The sequence below is a fragment of the Sinocyclocheilus grahami genome, unplaced genomic scaffold, assembly GCF_001515645.1.
Source record: "Sinocyclocheilus grahami isolate Dianchi unplaced genomic scaffold, SAMN03320097.WGS_v1.1 scaffold1435.1, whole genome shotgun sequence".
Taxonomy (NCBI): Eukaryota; Metazoa; Chordata; class Actinopteri; order Cypriniformes; family Cyprinidae; genus Sinocyclocheilus; species Sinocyclocheilus grahami.
The window spans coordinates 141,087-147,640 of NW_015506614.1; the positions used below are offsets into that span (position 1 = coordinate 141,087).

A 6,554-nucleotide genomic window follows, 5' to 3' on the forward strand; every position below is an offset into this window, starting at 1 on the left:
GTGTGTGTGTGAGTGTGAGGGTGTGTGTGTGTTTGAGTGTGTGTGTGTGTGAGTGTGTGTGTGGGTGTGGGTGTGTGTGTGTGTGAGTGAGTGTGTGTGTGTGTGTGTGTGTGTGTGTGTGTGTGTGAGAGAGAGAGTGTGTATGTATGTATGTATGTGTGTCCTTCCTGCTGATAAGTGAGTTTTCCGCAGATTCTAACTCAGCAAAAATCTAGCTTCCGACACACACACACACACACACACACACACACACACACACACACACACACACACACACACACACACACACACACACACAAATGAAAATGGATGAAACACAGCTGAGCAGAACATAGAGAAAGCACACATGCACTCTCACACACACACACACACACACACACACACACAGACAAGCACACACACACACATGCACTCACACTCACTCACACACACACACTAATGAAAATGGATGAAACACAGCTGAGCAGAACATAGAGAAAGCACACACACACACACACACACACACACACACATACACACACTCACGTTGTTATGTAATTGTTCTCTCGACAGGTATAAATGCATCTCTCAGACGCCTCAGATGAGTTTGACACCAGGGCAGAAACACAGTCATTTAGAGCAAAAGACCTGTTTGAGTGTGTGTGTGTGTGTGTGTGTATGTTCTGCATAATTGCTCCCATTTTCTGCTCTTTAATCACAACAGAATCAAACACACACACACATACACACAAGCACAAGGAGACAAAATCTGAAACTTCATAACCCTGAAATTCTGAAACTAAGATTGATGTGTGTGTTGCCCAGTTTTCCATTAGTCTGTGTTGCACAGGACAGTGTGTGTGTGTGTGTGTGTGTGTGTGTGTGTGTGTGTGTGTAACTTTAGACCTTGTCCATTTACACTAATGAAGAGAAAACGCCATCTTTGTCTGTAGTGCCACTTACTAAATCGAAGGAAAAATGTATTTAATAAAAATTAACAAATAAATAGAATACTTTGTTAATGTAGTTAAATGCAACAATAAAATAATAACTCATTTTATCTTTAATTGCATTAAATAAGCATTTGCCAACTGCATTATTTCTTTAGCAAGTACAGCTGTTCAGTAATTAGTCCAGAAACCCGGAAGTGAATCGGCATTTGAGCCTCAAGTTCTTTGTTATTTTACTATCACTGAAATACTATTATATTTTTATTAATATTTAATCATTTTTATTTTAATATTTTCAGCTTTAGTAATTTTGTTGTGTGTTTTTGTCATTTATATTAGTTTTGTTTATGTTGTTTTTAAATGTCTATATAGTTTTTATTCATTTTTAATTTCAGTTTAGGTTTAGTTATTTTAGTACGTCAAGCTAAATGAAATTAAAACTAAATATGTCGCCTTGGCAGCTAACTAAAATACAATTTTCTATCTTAAATTTTAGTTTTAGTTTTAGTTTTAGATTCAGATAAGTTTAATAAGCATGGTTCCTGTGGGTTTTTCGATCAGCAGATTAAGTTTTACGAGTAAAAATACGAACCGTGGTGAACATGAGTTACACACAGCCAAACCTTAAACATTAATTTTATTTTAAAAATACAAGTTGTAAAATGCAAATATAACTAGTTGCTAAATTGCTTTTCATGTGAGCAGAAGGAAGGGCTTGATATCACTGTGATTGAAAAAGAGTGTTTCTACTTCTGTATTCTGCAGTAGTTACTGAATCCTTCAAAGCAGACTGTGCTGAGGAAGAAAAACACAATATGTGACCCTGCAGCACAAAACCAGTCATAAGGGTCAATTTTTTGAAATTGAGATTTATACATCATCTGAAAGCTGAATAAATACACTTTTCATTGATGTGTGGTTTGTTAGGATAGCACAATATTTGGCTGAGATGCAACTATTTGAAAATCTGGAATCTGAGGGGGCAAAAAAATCTAAATATTGAGAAAATCATCTTTAAAGTTGTTCAAATGAAGTTCTTAGCAATGTATATTACTAATCAAACATTAAGTTTTGATATATTTATGGTAGGACATTTACTAAATATCTTCATGGAACATGATCTTTACTTAATATCCTAATGATTTTTGGCATAAAAGAGAAATGTATAATTTTGACCCACACAATGTATTGTTGGCTATTGCTACAAATATCCCCCAGCGACTCAACACTGCTTCTGTGCTCCAGGGACACATATAAGATGTACACCTATATAGTCAGACAGAGAGACTCACTCATGGTGGCGGTTGATGGACGGCTGAGCGACGGCGTTGGCGAGAATCACAGCGATCATGATGGGCAGAATGTGACTGATCTGACCCGTCAACTCAAACACGATCACGGCCGTGGAAACCGTGTGTGTGACCGCTCCGGATAACGCCGCCGCTCCTGCAGAGAGACAGATTTAACAAAACAAATTAACACTTCACATTGGTTCATTATACATCAATGAACCAAAGGGAAAAACAAAATACTAAAGGAACACAAACTATTGGGCCGATTCAAAGTGATGAATTGACAAGAAGAGATATTTACTGAATTGCAATTTACTTGCACAGATCAAAATCAATGGTGCTCAACACTGATGTAAACATTTAAAAAAAAAAATATTTTTTCAGTATTAGTGTTTTTCATGATTCAAGATTTATTTGTTATTTACACACTTAAATTTGCAGTGAAACATGGTCACGTCACATGGCTACTTAGATGTGCATTAAATATAAATAAATAGTAGGCAAAAATGAACAAACGATTAATCAATTTATAAAAATATTTTTTTAAATTACGATATTTTTATATACCTTTTATATATTTATAAAATGTGTCAAATTGTGTAAAATATTTACAAAAATGTATTTAATGTTTAAAAATATTACACATTTTTTAAAATATTTAATTTTATTAATATATTACTAATATTTAAAAATATTACATTTTTGATATACGTTTTTTTAATAATGAAAATATTTCATAATTTTATAATTACAGTGCATTTGTTTACAAATATTTACAAAAATTAATTTAATGTTTAAAAATATTACTAATTTTTTAAAATATTTAATTTTATTAATATATTACTAATATTTAAAAATATAAAATTTTTGATATACGTTTTTTTAATAATGAAAATATTTCATCATTTTATAATTACAGTGCATTTGTTGGTGAGAGTCCTACACTTTTCTAAACCCTTCACTATATTGTCCATTAAGCTATAAATAAAATAATAAGCAGTCAAAAGTGGTTATTGTTATTTCATAATTAAATCCAGTGGCTACTAATCAGAGACTAACAATGAAAACAACAATCCACGACCTAACACAACAAAACTAAATCAATGCCTCTCAAAATCACTATGGCAACACTGAAGCAATTGCCAGCTGTGATGAACGTGTGTGTGTGAACATGTCTGTTGAAGCTCTACATGTGTATGAGAGCGTCTGTTTCTCACCCACAACAGCGTATCCTCCGGGAACTATGGGATAGATAATTCCGTCCGTATTAATGCCCTCTGGAAACCACGCGGCCATACTTTCCCCCACCATACGGCCAAACGCAGCACCTGAAACACACACAGTTTCACATTCCCAGGTCACATTTTAATGAATATATTGCATACAATATTTTTAACACGTAGGCAATACACTACAGGAAAAACTATAGTTCCCTTTCATGGGAACTTCGAACTGCGTCCTCTAGGGGTCGCTATGGGGAACATCTCGTCATGACCCGTGTCTGAAGCATACATTGAAAAAACACCAACAACACATTGGCCGACGACAGCTATGACGTCACTACCGGTGCGACTATAGTATAAATAGGTGCCGAGAGAACACATTCTAGACCTAGAGGACGCAGTTCGAAGTTCCCATGAAAGGGAACGTCTCAGGTTACGTATGTAACCATGGTTCCCTGAGTAGTGAATGAGACCTCTAGGCTTCCTGTCATGCTTCGGACGCAAGCTTCAGACGAAGAAGAGAATGATGTGTAGCTCCCGGCACCTATTTATACTACAGTCGCACCGGTAGTGACGTCATGGCTGTCGCCGGCCAATGTGTTGTTGGTGTTTTTTCAAAGTATGCTTCAGACACGGGTCACGACGAGACGTTCCCCATAGTGACCCCTAGAGGACGCAGTGTCTCGTTCCCTACTCAGGGAACCATGGTTACATACGTAACCTGAGACGTTTTTTTCATGCACTTGCCAATGTTGAGCTTCAGGACTATTTTGCTCGTATAACTTTGCTCGTCTTCTTTCAGAATAGTGGACAGAAACTATCCAAAATGCGCATTTAAGTGTTTATTTTATTATACTTTATCTATGTGTGTCAGTTTGTTTCTCCACTTCAGCAGCACTTACATACACCAAATTTTATAGGTTTATTCCTATCTATAGTCTAAAGGATTTTACTGTGGGGTTTGTTCATATATCATTCACAATGTTTTATTAAGGCACTTTGTCTATTTGCTTCTGTCGATTTCAATTGTAATATATATGTTTAAAAGTTTGTTTCTGCACTTCAGCAGCACTTGCATACACCAAAACTTAGAGTTTTGTTCCTCTCGATATTATAAAGAGTTTTATTGAGGGGTTTGCTCATATCATTCACAATGATTTATATAACATTTTATTCCTAAAAACATGGCGAAAATGTGTTTTTTTCTGGTTGTTGACAGTATTTTCTGATTTATGAAGTGATAAAAAGACAAATTCAAAATCCCTTCTGTAAAAACCTTTAACTCTAATATGCCAACAAAATCAAATATGAATTTCAAACCTGGCTGCTTCCAACATTCAGATTTATATTCTGGAAATGTATGTAAATTATTGCAAATTTAATTCATTTTAAACATAACATTCAGGAAACTTGTAATACAAATGTACTGTAATTTAATGTCCTGTAAATAATGAACTGGGGAAGCATTGTGATATCTATCAGTTAAATATTTGACCAAATTCTCCTTTAAAAAGTCATTTTAAGATAATAAATATACAAACACTTACCAATGACGAAAACAGGCATAAAGGCTCCACATGGTACAGGAAGAGCTGTGGCTAAAGCAGACATCCAGAACTGCACAAAAGACAACAGTAACACTTATTAAAACATAAACAAAACCATTTTCGTAATATTTCAGCAAAATCTAATAGCGTTCTCTACCCCTGCAACAACTTTTCTGCTCATATAACCGAGGAGAGAGGAGAAAAACAATATTAACCAATAATATCATCATTGTTGAGGGATTAACTAAAAGTAGCAAAGCTACTAAACTCGGTAGAATTCATTTTTCAGTAGCATGACAGTAATTTTCCAGTAACAAGCTATTTTGTGGTGTAGTGTGACAAAATTACATTGCTGGTTATTACAGAACAATAGCAGTGACACACCTGTATGAAAGAAAAATTTAAAACAGACCAAATGACCAAAAAAAAGTATTTAATTGTAACAGATTCAAAGATTCAGAACTGTCATATAGATTGTTTATGGCAGAGACTATGTGAGATGGGAAGCTCACGCAACAGGCCTTTCTGCGAGTCTGCAGCCGGCTGTCTCTCCACACACAACAGCCTGGCATATGACAAACCAGAGGGGTGTGATATTATTCACACATGCGTCTGTGTGCGTCACAACACATCAAAATCCCCAAATATCCACACAGATCAACGCTTTGTTATACATCTGACGCAAAATCTGTCATCTGCATGACATTTTATGCTTAGACTGTACAATTTCCTCATCGGACTAAAATAGAAAATTAAATAAACGTCAGATATGAATGTGTAAATATAAAAATAAGCATGTTTCATGTCCACCAAAAGCTACTTTCTGACAATTTCATCCACAATCAACTATTCCGCACATTTCAAGAATAAAAAGAAATTAAGAAATAAATAATAGTTAAAGTTATAGGTTTATATAAATTATATAAATATATTTTATAAATTATATAAATAAATACATTTATTAAAATTCTTAATTATATGTCATTTAAAATTCTAAATATAATTATAAATTCTTATTTAGAATGATAAATTATTGTTTATAATTAGAATTGCAAATTATAATAACAGAAAAACCTTAGATTCCAAATATGTTTAATAAGAAGTTTGACAAAACTTCTTTGTAAAAAGCAAGCAAAACAAAATGATAAAAGTGTGTATTTGTGTGTGTGATCTCATTAGTGAACAACACAAGAAAATATAAATATATTATTTTTCATTCCCTCTTTATTTGAAGTAAATTAATAATATTAAGCAAATGTTAACACAAACGCACAAGTCTGAATCAATCTGGAAATAGCATTTCTGTTTATTTGATAATTAGACATGAACACACACACACATACACACATACACACACACACACACACACACACACATACACACACACACACACACATAAAGAAAGAAAGCTAAAACACACACCCACTTGTCACTTGGTATTGAATGCGAGGTGAATCCTGAAATGAACTGTGCGTAATTAGCGAAGTGGTTTTGTTGGTTGATCACACAAAAGGAAGAGGAGTTAATTAAGAGAGAACGTCACACAGAAAAGCAAACACACAC

The 6,554-nt window shown here is 34.2% G+C and overlaps 1 pseudogene; it reads right to left on the reverse strand.

Moving 5' to 3' along the window:
- Positions 1-6,554, reverse strand: part of LOC107570265 (chloride channel protein 2-like) — a 38,941-nt pseudogene that overhangs the window by 20,072 nt on the left and 12,315 nt on the right.